Source organism: Spea bombifrons, chromosome 4 (genome assembly GCF_027358695.1).
Source record: "Spea bombifrons isolate aSpeBom1 chromosome 4, aSpeBom1.2.pri, whole genome shotgun sequence".
In the NCBI taxonomy this organism is placed as follows: Eukaryota; Metazoa; Chordata; class Amphibia; order Anura; family Pelobatidae; genus Spea; species Spea bombifrons.
In genome coordinates, this window is record NC_071090.1 from 87384950 (window position 1) to 87407452 (window position 22503).

The 22503-nt window shown below is 38.2% G+C and overlaps 1 long non-coding RNA gene across 1 annotated transcript; it reads left to right on the top strand.

Moving 5' to 3' along the window:
* Window positions 1–3451: 3451 nt before the first annotated feature.
* LOC128490505 (uncharacterized) lies at window positions 3452–8752 on the top strand. Its single transcript, XR_008353955.1, has 3 exons — window positions 3452–3543; window positions 8334–8436; window positions 8657–8752. It is a non-coding gene; the product is annotated as an uncharacterized LOC128490505 (long non-coding RNA).
* The last annotated feature ends 13751 nt before the right edge of the window (window positions 8753–22503 follow it).

Genomic DNA, 22503 nt, shown 5'->3' on the forward strand with positions numbered 1-22503 from the left:
GAGCATTGTAGAAAAATGTATGGATTTGGTAAAAATGGAAGCAGTATAAGCCATATTGAGTTCCACTGGGAGTGTGGGGGGTGACTGCTGGTTGGCTCAGGACCTGATTGACGGCCCCCTGCATTGCAGAAGAGGCCAGAGGGGACCCTGCTGTACCATCTTTAGCAATCACTTATCATGTGGTTGGCACCATATTCATTGACATTATGAAAATCTGTACCAGCCAATTTATTTTACATATATGTTTAACAATGGAGGAAGCATTTTTTTCTTATATCCATGTGGTACACATAGTACATTGCCATGCAATATGGAGTGAAACAATACCTGTGAAAAGTATATATGGTACTTTTGCCCACAATACATGAAATAAAAAAAATGTTAACTATAGATATATATATATATATATATATATATATATATATATATATAACTCCCTGAACCAGATAATGGTCCACCAGTGTCACATGGCAAGATGTGAGACGTTCTCTCTGCCATGAAAATTTAGTCTGTCTCTGTAGATCAGGAGAATGTCCCCATGCACCAAGTGGGCCGCCATCTGAGTCCCCAAATAATGCTAAGCACTGCAGTCAAATATATAAACCACACCGCAGTCAGTATGCAGTATGTGTGGGGCACTGGCCACAAGATGCCTGGGGGCAAATCTTCATTTTGCCTCATTGTTAATCCGTTACTGCTTAAAAGGCCCACCTACTTTCTTCCACTGAAAAAAGTAACCTTCTAGTTAAATAGTTTCTATCCAGCCCTTCTTGATATACAATGTACCTTTTAATGCCAGACATTTATTACAGTTTATTACTTTAGTGCTCAAAAACAGGAGAGGCTTCAAAGTGCACTAAATGCCCCATACAATTTTCCTTCCCACATGAGTCAGGGATACCTGAAGTCAGGCTTCATGATTTCAGCCATTGCGTGTACAGTAACATATTATCCTGACAGCTCCCTTTAACCCTTTCATGAACATTTCCTTCAACTCTTCCTTTCCATCCTATAGGAATTTGGGGTGCCTTGTGTATGTTTCTCTCCAACAATCTCCTGTTCATTCTGTTATTTCAACTATGTTATTAAAGCAAAAATTAACCCCTTAAGGACAATGCATGTTGAGCCCGTACATGTACAGCTTTGTCATTAAGGGGTTAAATGTTCTCGTATGCAAACAGGGACAGGTAGATACCACTTACCTAGGATTCAACTATGACAAAAATGAGAGGGAAGTATGCGTGGTCTTATGATACTTATAGAAACATAGAATTTTAACAGTAGATAAGAACCATTTGGCCCACCTAGTCTCTCTATTTTCCCTGATGTTAGATTCAGGATAGATTTATGCCTATCCCACACATGTTTAAATTTCCTCAATGTATTAGCATCTACCATGTCTGCTGGGAGGCAGTTCCACTTAACTACCAACCTTTCTTACATTACATGTATTACCTACTTATTTTGTGCATGCTCATCCCGCTTCCTATTTATACATCATGTACAAGTTGTTTATATGTTTATTTTACTGCATGGGAGAAGTCAGTAGACGTTGTGCCCTGTGATGTCACTGATGTATTTTCCCTCCTGCAGTAGTATATGAAAATGAACTTTGAAATAATGATAAAACAAAGGTGTTTATTAATACAGACCCAGTGAACCGAATCTCTAGTTGATTTGTTGAATACGTCATTGCTAGCACATAGTGCTGTTCTGGAGAACCGATTTAAGAGCCACGGAAGGAAACATGTCATTTCTGAAATCCGTGCAATTTCCATTTCAGGTTGAAGACTGTTACAGATGTACCAAATGCAAGCCTGAATGGCGCTTACTGAAAAATAACCATGTCCTTAACTGTTCGTATAGCTAAGTTGTTAATGTCTTGTTGTAGACTGACGCAAACAGCAGATTTATTTATCTGTTTAATTAATCTGTTCTTTCAACTTACATTCACAGTGTCAAATTATCCCTTAGACACTCTAGGCATATGCCTATGGGCCCCTAAGCTCTGCAGCTACTGCGTAGGCTTCTGTAGCTTGGCGCTAAGCGAGGCCACATTACATGACTCCCTGCATTTCAGATGCAAGGGCTCACACCATATGGGAACAGAAGAAGATATTTTTTGTAAGTATGGGTGTGGATGTGTGCGCACGCCTAGGGCCCTCGAAATCTCTTAAACCAGCAATGTATGTCATAAAGATTTAAACCATTTTTGACTCAGTCCACCCATCTGTATCCAGTTATTTTCTCTCTACGCCATGTTTGTTCCACAGTTTCCATTTCACTTTTCCAAGGTTATTACTGAACACAAGGTTTGATATACTAATCAAGTGGGTCAATATATAGACAGAAGAGGGGTGACAAATAATCATAGATTGACCATGGGTGGGAAAATCTGTCAGTGCAAGGAAAGGATAACATATAGGCAAACCTGCTTGCTTCTGACTGCATTCACAAAAGATACCATTATTGGAAGAAAACTCAAGGCATTCTGTAACCACAGTGAACACAGTGAAACACTTGAATGCATATGGCAACGGAGTTAAAACTTGAAAAGTGTTAGTCTGGCATTAGCACATAAAGAGAGGAGGACATAAAACAAAAAAAACACCTAACCTGTCTTGCAACATGCCAATCGCTTAATAAAAGGACCAAGTACCGCACGGTCCCATCAGAAGTACCGAAAGATGGATAAATACCACAAATTGAGAAACTGTGCTGTCAGAGGTATTGGTAGCCTAATGCACCTACATGCATTTGCTAAATTGCATTAGCGAAATATATTCCACACTGCCTACAAACAGCAGGTCAAAATAATCTGCACTACTCACAGCTACAGCATGCTGAGAAACAACTGAGGAATACGTCGCAATCTAGATTTTGGGAATTGTGCCTCCAGCACTAAGCAAGTTAACTGCATTCACAAAGAAACATAGAATTTCACAGCAGATTTGAATCATTTGGCCTGTCTAGTCTGCCTATTTTGACTGCTGTAACGACTCAATAGATCCTTGGTCTTAGATCCAGAATAGACATATGCCTATCCCATGTGTGTTTAAATTAACTTACTGCATTAACCTCTTATCAATTCTGCTGGTAGGCAATTCCACTTATCTACCAAGCTCTCAATAAACTAAAATGGCCTTATTTTATATCTAATTTACATCTACGCTTTGTGATAAAGATTATTACTTCACTATTTTTTTTACTTTACTAGTGCAAGGCACTTGGTTCCCTTTGCCTCTTTTTAACTTATTAATTAAAAAATTTTTTAACTTATTAACTGTACTGTACAACTGGCACTCAAAGGGTTTATTTATGTACCCAAACCTTTTTACTATTAGCATTGGTTTATTTCAAGCCCTACTTAAAAAATACATTAAAAAAAACATGATTTCAATCAACATCCATTAACATTTCTATTAAATACTAGAGCATTCTGGAGATACTATGTCCCTGTGCCATTCTAGATGGCCACAGAACCTGGGAAAAGCAGGATGAACACATTGAGCCTTCCGTCTTAGAACCCAATACTGCCTGCAGGTAAAAAATGAAATGTGTAGAGCTGTTTGTTCATTCTAATTGCTTATTGTTTGAGAGAAATAAACATTTTCATACTCCCGCTGTTTGAAATCATGGGGATTTATTGGTATCTGGTAGGAAGCAGCCTACACAGTCCTGACATGCTGGCAGTGCCCTTAAGATGGAGAATTAAAAAGAAAAAGTATTAAAAAAAAAGAAAAAAAGAGAGAAGCACCTAGTGGTTGCTTTGAGAAATAACGCATGCTGGTTTGTACAGCAGCCTGGTACATAATGGTCACATCTGTGCCTCTGTACTATGCTTGGAAGGCTTCTCCAGCCCTTGAGTGCTGTTGGCGTCAGCGGGTTACAGAGATCTCCTTGATGAGACCCTACCCTGCTCCCCACAGGAGCTCAGTCAAAGACCATACTTTAGAGCTGCACTTGAATCCCAGCCCAGAGCTGCATCTAAACAGGAGTCATCAATCCTCGCTTTCATTAACGTTGCCCGTGTTTCACTATAGCCTCCATATATTTCAAACAGACAAGCATCCCCAGATGGGAAAGGACGTGAGGGTGGGAGGGGAGAGGTTTGGGCCCAAAAACAACTGTTCTACTGTGTAACGTATGAAAGAGGGGATTTTATTAACATCTTGCTCTAAATGTTCAGTTATTGGGCTTCCAGTACCAGCCCAAACACACACGTGTACACAGAGACTGCTCAATACACTACCTTCACCTGTCTATTGTATCAGAACTGTGGACATACTGTCACAGATATGGATTTGATGAAAGCCGGTCCTGCATTTATAAAGAGGAACATTCTTTATATGTAGACTTAACACATTCATGTTTAAAGGGTCAGTTAATGGCCAATATAGGTAATGAAATACATTTGCTATTTTATGCATTTAAATTACAATAAATATCTACATGTCTTTTATTTAGGATGCTCTGTCAAGATATTAAGTATACAATGACTTCTTTCATATTAGCCAAGTAAACACAATCTGATATTTAGTTGCCAAGTGTTTGGCAATTAGAAACGAGTATTCCAAGACATAACGTCAATTTACATCGAATTGGTAGCTGAGTATGAAGATATGATTATTTACAGAATTTAAAAAAAATTCTGAATTTGCAAGCAATTGTGCTGTTTCACATGGGTCTCATAATCTTCATCTGTTTTTGCATTTATGTCTTCTGCTTTGGAGTTAAACAGCATGAAGCCACCTCAGGAATGGCTTTGATCTCTAAAAGATGGGCCAGGAAGATCTCTTATTACACATGTCACAGATAAAAAAGGAACATTTTATTATTATTTATTGTTTTATATAGCGCCATCAACATCACTTCTTAGTGGACTATTGTAGCTCTATATGTAAACACTTTGGCTGCAATTAATATTTTTTTTTAAACATTATTCTAGCTAATTGACGCATAAGAATATTAAAATGACCCTAGTAATTCAGATTTTAGCCTGGCATCGCTCACTCTATTTATTCACCCTATATCCCATTTACCTTCATGTGAGAGATACATAAATCTGCACCCCATTAATCATTTATATGATCATGTTTTCAAATGAGGAGGTGTTTCATACACTTTGACGCATAGGTTCATAAGGTAAAAATAGGAAGTGGACCACAATGAACAGTTCATAATAATCCTTAGTTTCTTGGGATTCAATATTTCATTATGCCTGTTACGCTGGATCATATATAATAATATTATGACTTACTTTTAGACTTTAAATTAGGCAGTACATGAACATCTTGGAGGAATTGTGCTTGAATTTATTACAAAGATGCATGTACATTGTGTAAAACATATTCCATGTCAAAGAATATTGATGCATCCAAGAAAGGCGATTGATACAAGCAATTTTAAAGTTTTAAGTGGTTTATTAATCCCTGTAATGGCTTCAGAACAACGAGTTTATAGGAGACAACCGGGCATTATGTATAAACCTTTAAAGATGCAAAAATTAGAGAAAAAAATGTTTAAGGAATATATTTTTCAGGATTGCAAAAGAATTCAGGATTTTCACTCAATAAAATGTGACATCCTAAATATATGTAAAAAAAGTGGCAGCATGGCACCCGCCACATCCTAAATTGCGGCATGTATGTACTATTGTGTTGCAAACACTATTGAATCTATTGCTTGTATGCAACATCTTATCCATAATCCCCAGTGATTAAGGTGAAAAGACATAAAATTCAAACCATGATATAAGTAATGTTTGCATCACTAAATTAAAGTCTTTATTGCCAAGCTGGGTTAGATTGAACAATCTGGAAATTCATCTGCGTTTAACAGGAAATAAATGGTTAAAAGCTTCAATTGTGTAAGACAAAAATATGTAGAATCTAAAAATGTTTGGGCTTCACACATTTCACAAGGTTTAACATCTCCCACCCAGAGACCTGATCAGCTAGCTTTTTAGCGCCATCTAGTGTGCAATATTTTAACACTGTACGGTGATTTAGTTAACCCATTCCTCAGCACTTACAGAGACATTCGTGTAAAACAGATAATCCAGACTTATCATTAATAATGTTGTATCGCTACATTTTCTAAATGATATTTTCGGATCATATATCTCTATATTCTTCTCGGTAAGAAGTGATTTGTAACACTAGGGCACAGCAGACATGTGGACCACGTAGTGTGTCTTTTTTAAGAGGTATTATATCATGTACCCTATGGAACCCTATGGAACATGCCAGATTTATTCAAATACATATATATATATATATAATTACTTGATGATGGTGAACAATCATTATTGTTGCTGTTATGTTGCCTATATGGTAAATTTAGATTGCTTTGATGGCTTTCAAATGTGGGTATTTAACTGTGGCTGCTTGTAACCAAACCATGTTATGTATGAAAGGAATAATTGGCATATGCTTAATAAGGATAATGGTACCATATTGGTTAGATTTTGTATAACATGTATCAATTAGGATAATACAAGACTAAATTACGTTATGTTATAATTAGGTGAGAACATGGAGACTGGTCAGACATGCACTCTCATCAAACATCAAACATGTGTGATAGTTTAAAGCTGTAATAGAAAATTCCCCCATATGCCTGAAAAAAAGGTTTAGTGATGTAAATTATTAAAATGAAGGCAGACTAGAGGGGCAGCTATTCAGTTGCCCCCTAGCCAGTTTACCTGAATTTCTTTTATAGCACCAAATACTAAACTGCTTTAACCATCATGTTCAAAATCAGTGACGCTATCTATTTTATTATTTTTAGCAATGGACAAAGAAGCATTGCCATATCTTGCTGGCGGTGACACATAATACTATGATGGAAAACACTAAGCCTTTCACTTAATCTACATTAGCTATGGAACATTCCGGCATGAATCAGTTTTCAGCCCCATATTTTTAATGGAAGCTAATTGGAGTCTCCCCTCGTAGGGGTATGAGACGCTATTTAAAAGATTTTTACTGACGCAGCATCAGTCCCATACATGTATGAATATTTTGATGTGACAATGTAATTGTAACAGCACTAAATGAACAACACTTCAGTAAATTTCACATGGCATCAACAATAATCAGTAGACTTTAATGTATTAATGTGATTCAGAACATCAGGTTCATCACAAAGGGTTTGGACTGTTTGGCTCATAAACAATGTAATTTCAAGAAAATATATTTCAAAATAAATTCTTATAAATCATAAAATTAATTGTACAAAAGTATCCAAAAATGTTAACATTTTCATACCTTTTAAGGATACCTTACATTTAAGACACAATTGCTCTGCACAAGAGAAACAGCAGTACCAAATACTCATTTCAAACGTCCTTGGGTCTTATGCGTTATATTCTGTTGGTACAGGATCCCTCTTGACACAGAGACATTGACTTTACATCTGGACTAACCTTTTTTTCTTTAAGGCCAGTATTTTTTTAATGCAAAACATGTTTGAAACAAAGAACAAAGCCTAATAGCTTGCCCTTCGTAAAGTCCCTGCTCTTGAGCATCTTAAATCTTGAGACCCTACAGGAAAAATATCCGTCAGCAGATCACACTGATCCCGGCTTTAGGGCAGTTGAGATTTAAACGCTGATAACACATAAAAGGAAACCATTTTGGGTGCCATTTTAGCGTGTGCTCTACTGGCTCAGTTCACACTTCAGCTGGTTGTCTTCCAGCTGGCTCGGCGTACGCGCTACCGGCTCAATCATGAAAATGTATACAATAAAATACATGTGTCATTGGAAAAATGTATTTATTTGTTTCACAATTTGCAACAGCACCAAAAACCAGCAAAATTGGAACAACTTATTTAATAATGAAATAGAATTTTCATGTCAGTAAACAATGAAATAATTAAATCTTAATTTGGACTATTTCTTTACAATTCTCACCACAAATGATCTAAATGCAATTGGAAGAGTTGTCGACCTATACCTCTCATTTTCCATACATTTTTTGTTTTCACCCCCAACCATGATTGCTCAATGGTCTAGGTGTGAGCTCCTGTCCTTGGATCAACGTCGTTTTCCTGGTGGAAGTCTGTATTAATTTTTTGTTGACGATGTAATATACTAACATAAATGAGCAAGAGGCATTGTGTAATTTAATGGAGGTAGAAATGTGCATTTATTATAGAAAAAAATACTATTAGCATCAGAAAAACACCAGAAAGGCGCTCTCTTACCCATGGTTAAACAATAAAACAGAGAGAATGGACAATTTGATTCACTTGCCACGGGTTAAAAATATACTTTTTTGTTATTGATTTCATCACTTTTAATGAGTTGCATTTTGTACATCTTGCAGTTTCATGTGTCAGTTAGGTTTCTCAGGTTCCATCACGGAGCACATCCTTGGTGAAAATCCGAATGAGTTTGACACATTCTCTTAAGGTGTCCAAGGTTGACAGGTGAGTAAAGGTCTGGCTACTTCTCACATCAATGTGGGGCTATGGTGCGGTTTGACTTCCATTAACTCAATTCTGTTCAAGGCTGCATGTCTCAAACAAATAACATTCTGTTTTACTTTTTCTATTTCTGACTCCATTAGTAACCTTTTGTCAACCTCTTCCCAGCATATATTTTAACGTTTATATCTAACATAACATCACCTGTCTCTTTTTTTTTTAGAAGACATTCTTTTGGGAGGGGAAGCTTATTGAAAGTTTACTAGAGCAAGACTAGTGATTTTTACTAATGGTTGCTAAAAAAATAAATGTCTGTTTTAAATCAATAAATTTTTTTACAGGGTATTGTACATTTCAAATACTTTACATAGGTCATACATTTCATTTAACCCAAAGCAACATTCTTTTCCATTCCATTTCCTTGTTATTTTGGAATCATTTATTAAATATGGTTCACATTTTTATTGTGTATGTTTTGGTATTGGGACATTTTGTACATCTCCCTACAAAAAAGAAAAAGAGTACTTATTTTTTTCCCTGTGTATAGTGTCCCATATAACCACAGCAATGAAGAATGCAAATTAAAGTGATTTAATAAGCATTTGTTGCCTGCTGGAAAAAAATAAGTACTTACCACTAGAAGAAGCTGCAGCCCCCTCTGCTGTCCGATTTTTAAGCTGATTTTGGCTGCTTGAAGAGGACAATCACTTGCCAGAAAGCACTCTATTGAAATCAGTTTTAACACTCAATAGGCCCCTGGACTCTTCCACAAGCCAGAGCTGATGCATAGAGCGTTCTAAAGAATATCTCCATACATTTGTCAGGGAAAGGAAATTATGAATAATTTAAATAGGAATAATTTAAAGGGAATGCATGACTACTTCAATATCCATGGTCTATGAAATCTATTAACTCATTGATGACAATCGACGTGCCAGGAACAATGCATCTCCATAACGACAATTAACAATGCCAGGGACATCACGGGGATAAACAGTTGTTTTCCCCAAAATTATATTGCTATATCGATATCGAGGCATTCAGCAAAATCAAAAACTGCTGCAGGAGCCCTGCCTGACGCTCCCCAGAGAGTCAACGTGTGCCATATGAAATATGGCCGCAGGCGCCTTTTTTTAAATAGTTTAGGATCAAAGATCACCTCCTAAGCTTAAACAGTGTTGCTTAAAATTCCTCGATGTCGAGGAAGTCTTCAACACCGAAAATCCACCCAAGGACACACTGTGGAGCTCCGGCAATGAGTTTCCAAGAGGGTTTGTCCAGGTTCGGGATTGAACAATGAAAGTTACTGAAGCTCATCTTACATATCACAATGAGATTATTTAAATAAATAAAAAAGAAATAAGAAAGAAATTAATAAAAATGTGTTAAATTCTGCAGTGATGTCACCAGAGGAACCACCCAGGTCCGACCAAAATTTTTTTTGGGGGGGTTTATGAGCAAGTCCTAATATAAGCTCTGTGTCTTCACAAAACTCCTGGCATGGAGTTTGAATACTGGCATTTGAAATACCCATGGGGTGTATAGTTTTTCAAAAAAATTTATGGTTTGATGGGGTTAATTGAATTGGTCTGGTTCAAAGATGTCCCAAATACGATATGGGGGCACAGACTGACCAAATGTCAAAATTCCCCCAAAAAATCTGCACCTTCCAAATGTGCTCTTTTTGCCCCCAAGCGACCTGATAAACCTGTGCATTGGGTGATATAACGGTACTGTTCAGATGTTGCTGAACACATATTGGGGTGTTGTTTGGCAGTGACACATGCCAGTAATTGTAGATTTATACCTAAAGTATATGTGTGAAAAAAGACACGAAAAAAGACACCAAAAATGACTACTGCAAAGTTTGACAAAGACTGGCAATAGAATTAGTGCATAGGGTTAAAATACTAGCATTTGAAATTCCCTGGGGTGTCTAGTCTTTAAACATATATATGTGTGATGGTGTGTAAATTGAAACTAACCAGCTTCAAAAATGTCCCAAATACGACATGGGGTACAAAGACCAGTTTTGAAAAAAATTGCTATTGCCGTATAACTTGCAAAAAAACGTAAAAACATTGGGTATTTCTAAACGTCAAATAGTAGAATGTATTTAGCAGGGTTTTTTTAAGTGAGAAAAAGCGTTTTTAAATATAACTTCCCACCTTATTTTATACATATTTATAGTAAATTAAATTACATTATCAACATAATGGTACCTAAAGAAAGCTAGTTATGTCCTGGAAAAAAAAAATATTATTTGTGTGGGTACACTAAATGAGAAAGATGAAAATTACATCTGAACACAAACACCGCTAACATATTCAAACAGCCAATGCCACAAAGGGTACAAAAAATTAAAAAACAACTTTGTCCTTGAGGGGTTAAAGGTACTGTTCCACCTGCTCTGTTGGATTTAATACTTTTGTAACTAAATACAGCATTGGAAACATCATTCCTACTAGTGTTGCATGCGCAAATCCTTCCCAGAAATATTTGAAGAATTTAGTGTAAAGTAAAATTTTCCATCCTTGGTATCTTTTGACTGTAACACCTGATGACAACACATGGCAAGAGCAGACACTGATTGATGGTCGCTTTATAAAAGATGGATGAGCTGGGGTGACATAAGCCATGGCTTCACCGTTGATCCCCCTACACACACACCATGTTCTACCCTCTATTCCTTATGAGAGTTGGAAGTGGTGGAAAGCTATTCAATAGGATGGGCTATCCAGACAGGCAAAGAGCTATTTCCCAATATAGTGGAAATTGTGCAGGGCCAATCAGATGGAAGGATCAAATTTTTGGGGGGCATGGAAGGGGCATGGAAGGGCCAGATCCAAAATCCACCTTGGACTCCTAGTATTCAGCTGTTATGCCCAGAGTTTCAGGGCCAAACTCAGGGTGTTTTTTGGTAAACCCATGGACCCAGGGTGTGAGCCCTGCTTGAGAATGGAAGGATATTGGGATAGGAAGGCTCCTGGATTGCCACCTCTAGTTCTGGCCCTTTTTTTGCCTGCACACGGATATTTATTATTATGTCAATGAGAATTATAAAATGCATGTGAATTTTCTTAATGTGTTCTACAAGCCCCAACAGTCCTTTCTGATCACTTATGCATCAGTTTTCTTAATCCCGCTCCTGCTGAATTTCTGACCATTACCGCTCGCTCCCGCAACATGTGTGTTCCACTCCCGCCCGCTCCCGCAACGTGTGTGTTCCACTTCCGCCCGCTCCTGCAACATGTGTGTCCAATCCCGCCCACTCCCGCAACATATATGTCCAATCCCGCCCACTCCTGCAACATGTGTGTCCAATCCTGCCAACAACATGTATTACTCAAAATACAAAAAAAGTGAAGCGCAATATTCTAATTAAATATAAATGTTACACCTTCTGGTGAAGTGGTGCTGCAAAAACACAGGAACAAACTCCCCAAAATGTTCCAAATTAAATACAATCAAAACCACACAAGTGTCTGCGCACCCAAATAATAAGTGAGTAAATTATATGTGCAACACAAAAATAACATGTACAAAGATACCCTTCCAGCGAGAGTTCTCACACACAGTATCCAAAAGGTTCATATATAAAAGGAAGAGAAAAGAAAAAAAATTATGGTGTAGTATATCAAAGTACGTTTTTAAAAAAACGCTATTAAGCAGATCGGACCCTTACAATTTAAAGGGCATAAATATGCCCATACATAGAGTGTGATGATCTCCTTAGGAGCTTCTTTATCCCACACTGGTACTTGTAGATAAAGAAGGTAGGCAGCGGAGGGGAGTAGGTAAAAACGATAATTTTAATGTATAAAAGAAAGGCAAACTTGTTGTCCTCCGTTTCGGATGTCACAGAGTCCAGGCTTCAAACTTCGTAGCAGCGCTACCACAAAGAAACGCCGTCTTAGTCCTCTGATCCACTTCCGTAATGCTACTTCTCCTCCCGATGTCGTCAACACGCACTACGCGTTTCGCTTATCGCTTCATCTGGTGCATGCACTTGACGCTCTGCCTACTGGTTTATAAAGCAGCCGGTCTATCCGAATTGGTGTAGGGCCGCTGAGGAAATCAAACAGCTGATGCCAATAATGTGTTTCAGGTGAGTATTCACTATGGTTCCTTTAATTTAACCCCTATGTATATGTCCTATATGCATATACAAATTCTCTTAAAAATCCATATAAAAATTACATACAATAAATGCATATAAAACCCCCACATAGGTTAATCCATATAGTTATATATACAGGGTTCTCAGGAATCATAGAATAAATATAAAATAGATACAAATATACTTATGTTTATAAAATATAAAATATTTAAAAATACATATGGAAATCCGACCATCGATATTCAAAAATTCCACCTCTCAACTCCACAATGTTCTGAATAAATATAAATAAATAGATAAGAATACATATTACAAAAAGTTACACAATTCAAAATCACTGTTTAACCCATTAGGAGTCAAGGTCTTAAGTCTAAACATCCATTCCATCTCCTGCTGTCCCAACTTCTTAATAAAATCCTCCCCTCTCCAAAATTTACCAACCTGTGTTATGCCAATAAATTCGAGATCTTTTGGATCTTGGTTATGGTGGGTTAAAAAGTGAATTGGAACACTATGTTTATCGTATCCATTTCTGATGTTTCTCTGATGTTCTTCTACTCTAGTGTGTAGGGCTCTCGTCGTGCGCCCCACATATTGTAGCCCACAGGGACAACTCAGTAAATATATCACGTTTTTAGAGTGACAAGTAATTTGTTTTTTAATATTATATTTATAGTTTGTGCTATTTGATTTAAACTCGGTTATCTTATTGTTGCCCTTCTTTGCAGTTCTGCAGGCCAAACAAAGTCCACATTTGAAAAAACCATTAGTGCTAGTTAAAAAATTATCTTTATTAACTATTTGTTTTTTCTCCTTAAAGTAACTCTTCACCAATTTATCCTTTATTTTAGGTGCTCCCCTGAATACTATATTAGGGTGTTCCTCTAATATACCTCTTAAGTCATGATCTTTTTGTAGCAGGTTCCAATGTCGTTTGATGATTTTCTTTAATTTCCCTCCTGCTCCGTTATAATCCAAAATAAGAGGCACCTTATTAGACATTTGTTGGCTTTTCCTTTTATATGTGGGGTATAGGATATCTTTTTGTTCTCTTATGGCCACCTCATTCATTACATGATTCAGATATTGTGGATCATATTTCTTCTCAATAAAAGAATCCCTAACTATTGTAGCTTGTGTAATGTACTGTTCTTGATCTGTACAGTTCCTTCTTATTCTTGTAAATTGACTTTTAGGGATATTCTTAAGCCAAGGGGTGTAGTGACAGCTATCTGAAAAAATGTAGCTATTAACGTCTACTTGTTTAAAAAATGTTCTAGTTTTCAATCTAAAATTCTCTACATAAATGCTCAAATCTAAAAAATCCACCTTCTCTTCGCTATATGTAGAGGACAATTGAACCCCATATTGATTGTCATTTAGTCTAGCCAAAAAAATATTTAATTCGTCAATTGTCCCACTCCAAATAAAAAACAGGTCATCGATATAGCGCTTATAGGTCACCAAATTTGCCCCAAGCTCATTACCCGCATACATATAGGTCTCTTCCCAGGCTGTCATAAATAAATTGGCATAGCTCGGGGCAAATTTGGTACCCATAGCCGTCCCTCTAATTTGGAGATAAAAATCATCCTGGAACCAAAAATAATTATGTTCCAGAACGAACCTGATCCCATCAATGATAAAATCTATTTGTTCTTGTTGAAATGCAGACTCCTTCTCCAAAATCTTTCGGACTGCTTCACATCCTTTAGCGTGATCTATAGTAGTATATAAGCTAGTTACGTCACACGTTACTAGGATGTAGTTGGGTTGCCATTCTATTTCGTTCAAAATCCGTAAGATGTCCCCTGTATCTTTCAGGTAAGATTTCTGCAAAACTACTGTAGGTTGTAGTAAGTGGTCTATATATTCTGATAGTCTTGATGTTAAAGATCCTATACCTGACACTATCGGTCTGCCTGGAGGGTTCTGAATGTTTTTGTGGATTTTCGGCAGTAAATAAAAAACTGGGATTCTAGGATAAGTGATAGACAAGTAGTCATATTCCTTCTTATTCAAGATACCCTTAGCATAACCCTTCTCTAATAGACGAATTAAAAGCTTTTTATATTCATTTGTGGGGTCTTTATTTAGTTTAACATAGGTCTCATTGTCTGTTAACTGTCGCAGTGCCTCCTTCACATATTCATCTTTAGAGAGGATAACTATGCCCCCTCCCTTATCTGCTGGTTTTATGATTATTGTATCGTCACTTTGTAATTCCTTTAGTGCCATTTGTTCCTTTTTCGTTAAATTGTATGTCCGATCCTACCCGCAAGCTTATATTCCAATACATTTATTTACAGATAATTGGGACTTACAAAAATCTGCCTAAAATGGGCCTGCTCCAAGATGGGCTGGGTGTCTAAGATCAACCTGTCCTCAGCTCAGCGCTGCACGCATGAGTCACTCACTCCCGCTTCTTCTCTCTCCCGCCTCTATGAAAACAAGGCTGAATATAAAAGCAAGGTTAGGACCACCTCTGAAATTGAATGTGAAGTAGCAAAAAACAAAAGGTGGCAGCCTTGGGGGAGTGTGCGGGATTACCAAGACCCACAGGTATATTGCGTGACCTCCTGCCCGCAACACACAGAATACCGCCCACACCCGCAAGTTATTTGACGGGTCCTGCGAGATGCCAATCCCGATACAGTCCTCTACAGTGGACCCTTTCCAGGGCCGAGCAACTTTGAGCATTCAGCTGTTGCTTCAATAAACAAGCAGCTTACAACATAAACTAACTTTAAGCCATTTTACCAATATTGATACTGTTTATAGCTTTCACCATTTGAAACTTAATATATTATTTTTTTCTCAACACTTTTTTGTTGTTGTGATGGGGTGCATACTTTCCAGCAGCAGTAAAGTATAATTATTGCTCGGAATGCTCACAAAGGGATTTAATAGGTATTAGCTCCGCTAGTGTGAGGCATTGCCTTTGAAATACGACTACATACTACATTGCTTAATTTCAGGGACATGTAACAGCAAGCATTTACTTCACGTAAATTGATTTTCCCTTTTAAGCAGCAGAGATCAGTTAGAATCCACAGCGCTTATACAATCCAACCCTACAATCAAGAATTTACTTTTTGCTAACGAGTATCGATAAGAATATTTTACTGAGGTTAATCACAAAGTTAGGAAGTCATGGTTGTTACATACAAAATCTATCTTATAGAAGGATTCGCTGATTTAATGTTTGGTTTTTTTTAAACCATAACACTTTTTCTCTGGCCCCTACGGAAATTATTTCATAGTTTTGTATATTAAATGAATGAACTATAGTGACTTACGCTAAACTCTTGTTCAGACGCAAATGGTATACTCCAGGCGTATGTGCGTTGTACAAGAGTTCAATGCTTACATTAAAAAAGAACAAAGCCTGGTAAATTAAGATTCCATTTTCTAGTTTATTTTGTTAGTTAAGAGGTAGAAATATCTGCCCGGGGTATATAGTAGGAAAATATAAAACGCACTGTTAATTGACTCTTTAAACATGTTTTTTTTTCCCCACAGGCTACAGGCATGAATAAAGATTTTTTTTATCAAAACCCTAGTTTTAAATGGACTTTTTTATCTTTGAAATGCATTTTTAATGAAGTCATTCAACAGCTGCTGTGGTTTTTCTTATGTGATTAGCAGAAAGAGAGAAAATAAAATCAGAAGCCTATAGAAAACAATATAATTTTTTTTTAAAATTACAACATAGTTAGTATTTTTTGTGTGTTTTATAAACATGATTAGCACTGTTGGCACATTCAGTATAATTTACCCAACAGTTATTCTTGGGTTTGTAGCTTCTTTGTTGCTGGCTTTCCCTCTTCCTCGCTGATGTCCCTCTAGAAGTCTGATGCAAACAAATCTAGAAGATGTCCTTCAATTGCAATCCATGCCAGGTTGTCTCTAAAAGAATCCAGGTTGTGAAGCGGAACTTGTGCCCCTGGTTCCTTTTATGAGCATTTTATGACCATTGCACAGCTCAGTAGACCCTGAAGGGTTAAATGGGGCTACTGTAAATTAAGGAACCCCTTCTTCACCAGTCATTCGGCTCCAAGATCTCTGAACTACATGATGGCAGTTATTGAAAAAGGACTTGACTTGTCACGGTGTACACATATCTAGCTTCATTGTGCATTGTAAAATTGCTTTGCCCTTTCAAAACACAGCAGCTCCATAATATAGCACTTTGGATACAGCCTTACCATTAGTTTTCTAGCTCTGTAATTGTTCACTAGAGTGTTGAGACAGAAATAAGATGGGAACAAATGTCAGGAATTCTAGCTAAAAGAATTCCCTTTTTTAGGATCTTTCTCCTATGGATAATATAAAATATACATCAAGTTAGTGTTTTAGAATGTCTTATACTGCAGCATAGCAGCGTTATTACTATTTTATTTGTTATTTATGCCCCTCAAAGAAAAAAAATCTTGATTAAAGGGTTGAACTGCTACAGAATAAGCACTATGAGTGCAGTCAACCCTAAAGGAACTGGATTGGATTTGGATTTACACATATATTCACACACACACACACACAAACGATCAGTTATAACATTATGATCACCTGCCTAATATTGTGTAGGTCCCTCTTTTGCCGCAAGAACAGCCCTGACCCATCGAGGTATGGACTCCACTAGACCTTTGAAGGTGTGTTGTGGTATCTGGCATCAAGACGTTAGCAGCAGATCCTTTAAGTCCTGTAAGTCGTCTAGTATATCCCACAGATGCTCAATTGGATTGAGATCTAGAGGCCAAGTCAACACCTCAAGACCCAAGGTTTTCCCAGCATTGCCCAAAGCATCACACTGCCTCTGCTGGCTTGCCTTCTTCCCATTGTGCATCCTGGTGTCATGTGTTCTTTAGGTAAGCGACTCACACATGTGATCTAAAAGAAAATGTGATTAATCGGACCAGCCCACCTTCATCCATTGCCCTGTGGTCCAGTCCTTATGCTCCCAACCCCATTGTAGGCAATTTCAGCAGTGGACAGGGTTCAGCATGGGCACTTTGACTGGTCTGGGCTGTGTAGCCCTATAGGAGACAAACTGCGATGCACTGTGTGTTCTGACGCCGTCCTATCAGAACAAGCATTTTCAGCAATCTGAGCAACAGTAGCTTGTCCATTGGATTTGAACACACTGGCCAGCCCTCCTCCCCATGAGCATCAATGAGCCTTGGCCACCCGTGACCCTGTCGCCGGTTCCTTTTCCTTCCTTGGACCGATTTTGATAGGTACTGACCACTGCAGACCAGGAACACCCCACAAGAGCTGCAATTTTGGAGATGTTCTGATCCAGTCATCTAGCCATCACAATTTGACCCTTGTCAGAAGCTCCCAGATCCTTATGCTTGACCATTTTTCCTGCTTTTAATTCATTAACTTTGGGGATGAAATGTTTACTTGCTGCTAAATATATCCCACTCACTGAAAGGTGCCATGATAACAAGATCACATGATCACTTCAACTGCCAGTGGTTATAATGTTATGGCTGATCGGTGTATATATATATTATATATACATACATACAAGGTTGGATGAATTTGGTGTGAAAGAACTTGACTGGCTCACACAGGGCCCAGACTTCTTGCTGTATACAGTACAGTATTTAAACTATCTAAGACATTGTTTTGTCCATGAGTTGACAACAACTGAGGTGCCTGGCACGTCATGAGTTTGAACTAGACTTGGGTACCAGTGGAACGTTCATGTTTATTTTTTGGGGGAAAAAACTCTCTTCGTATTCGATGAAATTCATCTCTCTCCGTCTTCTGTTTGGCCCAAATTTGTACAACATTTTTGTTTTCTGAAATCCCATTCGTCCATCCAAATAAACGGGTAGATAAAGTTGAATTAAAATGGCAAGTTTCTCCTCCTCTTAGTGTACTTAAAATGGTGGCCGCGGTGACAAATGAGCAAAGATTTTTGTATTGCGCACATTTGTTTTTAGTTAATTTTGTCCAATATTGTATTCATCCGTTCGTTATTCGGACTAATGGATGAAACTGTAAAATTGGGCATGAAAATGCATTCGTACGAAAACAAATGCACAAGTTTAAATGGGTGTAGAAAGCTGTTGCTGTAATGTCACGATGTTGAAACATCCAGCAACACCAAAAACTGTAGCAGGGGCCCCATCTCATCTCTCCTCGTAGCGCCAACAGGTGCCATATAGCGCACAGGGAGGCTGCTTTAAAAGTTAATTAATCGCCTCCTAAGCTTAAATTGTGTTGCTGAATTGCCTCGATATTGAGGCATTCAGGGACACCGAAAACCCACTCCAGGACGCGGGAGAGCAATAGCAAGTTTATTTTTAAATAACAAAATAGTGATATATCGTCACAAAAATCTTGGCATGGAAAGAGTTCAAATACTGGAATTTGAAATATTTTTTTGAAATCTAGTTTTTTGAAATTTAGTTTTCAAAAATGTATGGTTTTACTGGAAAAAATTAAATTGGCTGGGTTGAAAGAGGTCCCAAATAGGACATGGGTACAGACTGGATGACAAAACAAAAAAAACTACTGCAAACTTTGATAAAGGCTTGTGGTAAAATGTGTGCATGGAAAGGCTTAAAATATCAGCATTTGACATACCTTGGGGTGACTAGTTGTCAGAAACTATATATATATTGTGACAGTGTAAACCCCAGGGAGATGCTTAGTGTGGCATTTGGGTACAGGTGCTATCCAGATCATAAATATGGGTCCCTGGGGTGGAGCAATTGGAGAGCAGGGTGGGCCAATGCTCCGTTTCCCCATGCTGTGGTATATCCATGCCGGGTTTTCCAGGAGGCAAGAAATCTGCAGGATCCGGTCCGGGATTCCTATGGAGCCGGCATCAGGGACAGGTGCTGGACATTAAAAACCCCTGGAGAGGCCCTGAACAAGAAGACCATCCCTGAGCCAAGTGAGGCAATACCTGCCAGGACATTTTGTGTGTTGTCTGGGGGAGGTTTTCCAGAGCCTGGCGTAGCTGGGTCTGGCTGGGAGGTTGAGGTAGTGGGTGATTAGGCTGGTCAGTCCGGACCAGCATAGTTTAGTTAGAGAGGGCTCCAATTGGGAGCTAGGTTTTCTTTTTATGATTTGGTTTTTGGGGTTTAAGGGGCTTAAAATAAAGCGCTGTTTTTTTCAAAGCTGCTGTTCCTGACTCTGATTGCCCTAGAGGACTTTGCTTAGGACCCTTAAAAGTGACATGTATGGCCTTCATGCTATAGGGTTTGTCACAATATATACAAATACATTTTTCTTACAAATATTCAACTATAAGATTTAAAAGGCACTTTGAACATAATTTGTTCCTGGGCTCCAATAAAATAGGCATCAATAAAACAATTGTTACAATGTAGGTAAAATGTGTCTTGATCTTACTGCATTTTTTAATCTTTGCACAGTGCAAACTGATTAAACTGACCTCATACACAGTGTAGAATAAAGAGCCATTTACAATATACCATTAGACATTACAACTTTGTATCTGTTTTTCTTCCGTTAAGAGGTTGGAGAAAGTGACCACACATTTCAGAAGCACAATGAAATGGCAAGGTAATACAGATCTGACCCTGCTCTCCAAATATAAAAGAATAACTGCGCAGAACAGACTAATAATGGTACATTAATCTGCACAATGGTGCATTGTGGTTTTTAAGTGTGTCTGCTTTCAGTAATCATGGAACCTCTTTTTCTATTGGAATCCCAGTGTGTTTTACTATAAAACATCATGTTCCCTGCAGTGTATCATTTAACAACAGGGACTACAGCAAGCAGAAAATATTGAGCAAAATAAAACAGCTTGCAGAAGGATTTTTCTTTCAGTGCCCCTGGCACACTGCAGCAGTTGGGTTGCCAGAAACTGTGGTTCTCGTACTATATGCTGATTATAAGATTAATTCCTGTTCATGGAAGATCTGTCAAGGTCTTATTCTGAAATTGTGAGAGGCCAGTATGGATTGTGATGAAATAGTGAAAAGGAATATTGCCACATGTGGACCAGGTGGTGCTCGGGTGGAAATATAGCCAAGGGCATGCTCACGAACACCATCACAAAAATATGGGCATTCCTGGGCATGGAGGTTCCACTGAATAATGGCAAGAAAATCCATCAGCGGATACCAACAGTCAAGACAAGGGAAGAAATACAGTAGGTCCTATTAAATTACACAGCTGTACATGGTGCCTGATTCAAACTCCATCCAAATGAAATGTGTGAAGAAGAAAAAAGGCCCCCTCATCTGCAGTCAATATGCTGTATTATACCATGTGGATGAATACAGGAAGGGACAGGCAGTGGCATATCATGGCCTAGGCCAGAGGTAGCATGCACAGAGTTGGCAACACCTCCCCTCCAATATATATGAAATCATTCTCACTAGCAGGCTGCTTTTCAGTGGACTGGTTACAATGAGCCCACTGGGCGTGCAATGAGAATGTGACCCCTCAGAAGCAGTGCAGCAGCTGGCATTGTGCGGGCTGCCCCTAAGACAGCCTCCAGCTCTGTGCAAGGTGTGTCTGTATGTATTACAACATGTGTGTATTGCTGTTTTGTGTATGTTAGTTATGGGAGGGGGGCAGGGGGCCTCTTTACTTTAGTTGCCCCCAGGCCAGAAGGTGCCAGCCCTCCCCTGACCGCACAGGACTTTACCAGAGACAAAGGCATGCAAGGACAAAGCCCTTATAAACTAGCATGGTCTATTACAAGATAGATGACCGATAACCACTTGTACTAACTCTACCATCCAGATACCTCAGTGCGAGGGTCTTATTCAGCTCCCTGTTAATGACTGCAGGTTGATTCTATAGCAACAACTTTGAGATAGCTTCAGAGCAAGAGATATATTAGCCAGGATTACTAGCACAGACAGACTGTCATGCTTCTCCACTCTATCCTCTCAGCTAGAACTGTACACAGCATTCTCTAATAACCTTTGGGATATCTTCAAAGGCTGATACAGATGTTTGTTATCTGTGGGAGAAGTGGAAGCCTAAATGTGTGCTGACCTGCTTTTACAGCAGTGTGTTCATGTATTTCAGTTTGATGGCTGCTTTTAACATCATGAACCTGGCTCACCATGACAATAGCTCACAGTATGGGGGGGGGGTGCTAACGGTTCACGAACTAGGCATGATCTACTGGCCAAGGAGGTTGAAATGCTGTCACCTGGACCTCATGCACAGCCTTGACTATGAAACCCATCATCATCAGGCTGGAAAATAACAGTCAGCCAGTACCATACTATAAGTGTTTTTTAGGAGTTTAAAACACTAGAAGGTAGTATTTTGAAGAAAAAGAAGCTCCTAATGTATAGCAATTATTTTGCAGACGTAAACTGATTCCTAAAAACTCTTAAAACCAAATCATTATATGAAAAATTAAAACACAGCATATATTTACTTAATGTAAATGTTATGCAACAAAAATAGCAATAGTGAAGAATACACTTTGAAACGTAGTTAAAGGGACAGTTTTAAATGGATTTTGAAAATTTGTTACAGAGACAGTATTAGTGGTGCTGATCAAGCATTTCCCAAGGTCGTGGCCAGCCACCATAACAAATTAGTAGTTTACCCAACCACACACAAAATAGTTAATATCTAGAATGATGTTAAGTTCTCCTATTAGTCATGGTATTTTTCTAAAAACCGTCAGTGTACTCTGAGCACAGCATGTCTGTATGCGTATCTGTGCATTAAAGTCTTTAGTTAAAGGAGATACCTTTTATCAGGCCAACATGAAGAAAGATATTGCCCCATAAGCTTTTAGGACCTCAGCGCTCACCACTATTTTTTTTCTGTCTATATTAATTATGGTCACGGTCCTTTATGTTAATAAAAAAAAATAAAGGAAACAAAGTTTAAGAAGAGAGTTTTATATTAAACGTAAGGCATTTTCTCAATCTCAAGGAAACGTGCAAATACTGGCAGAAACATAATAGATGAGATAACAGCAT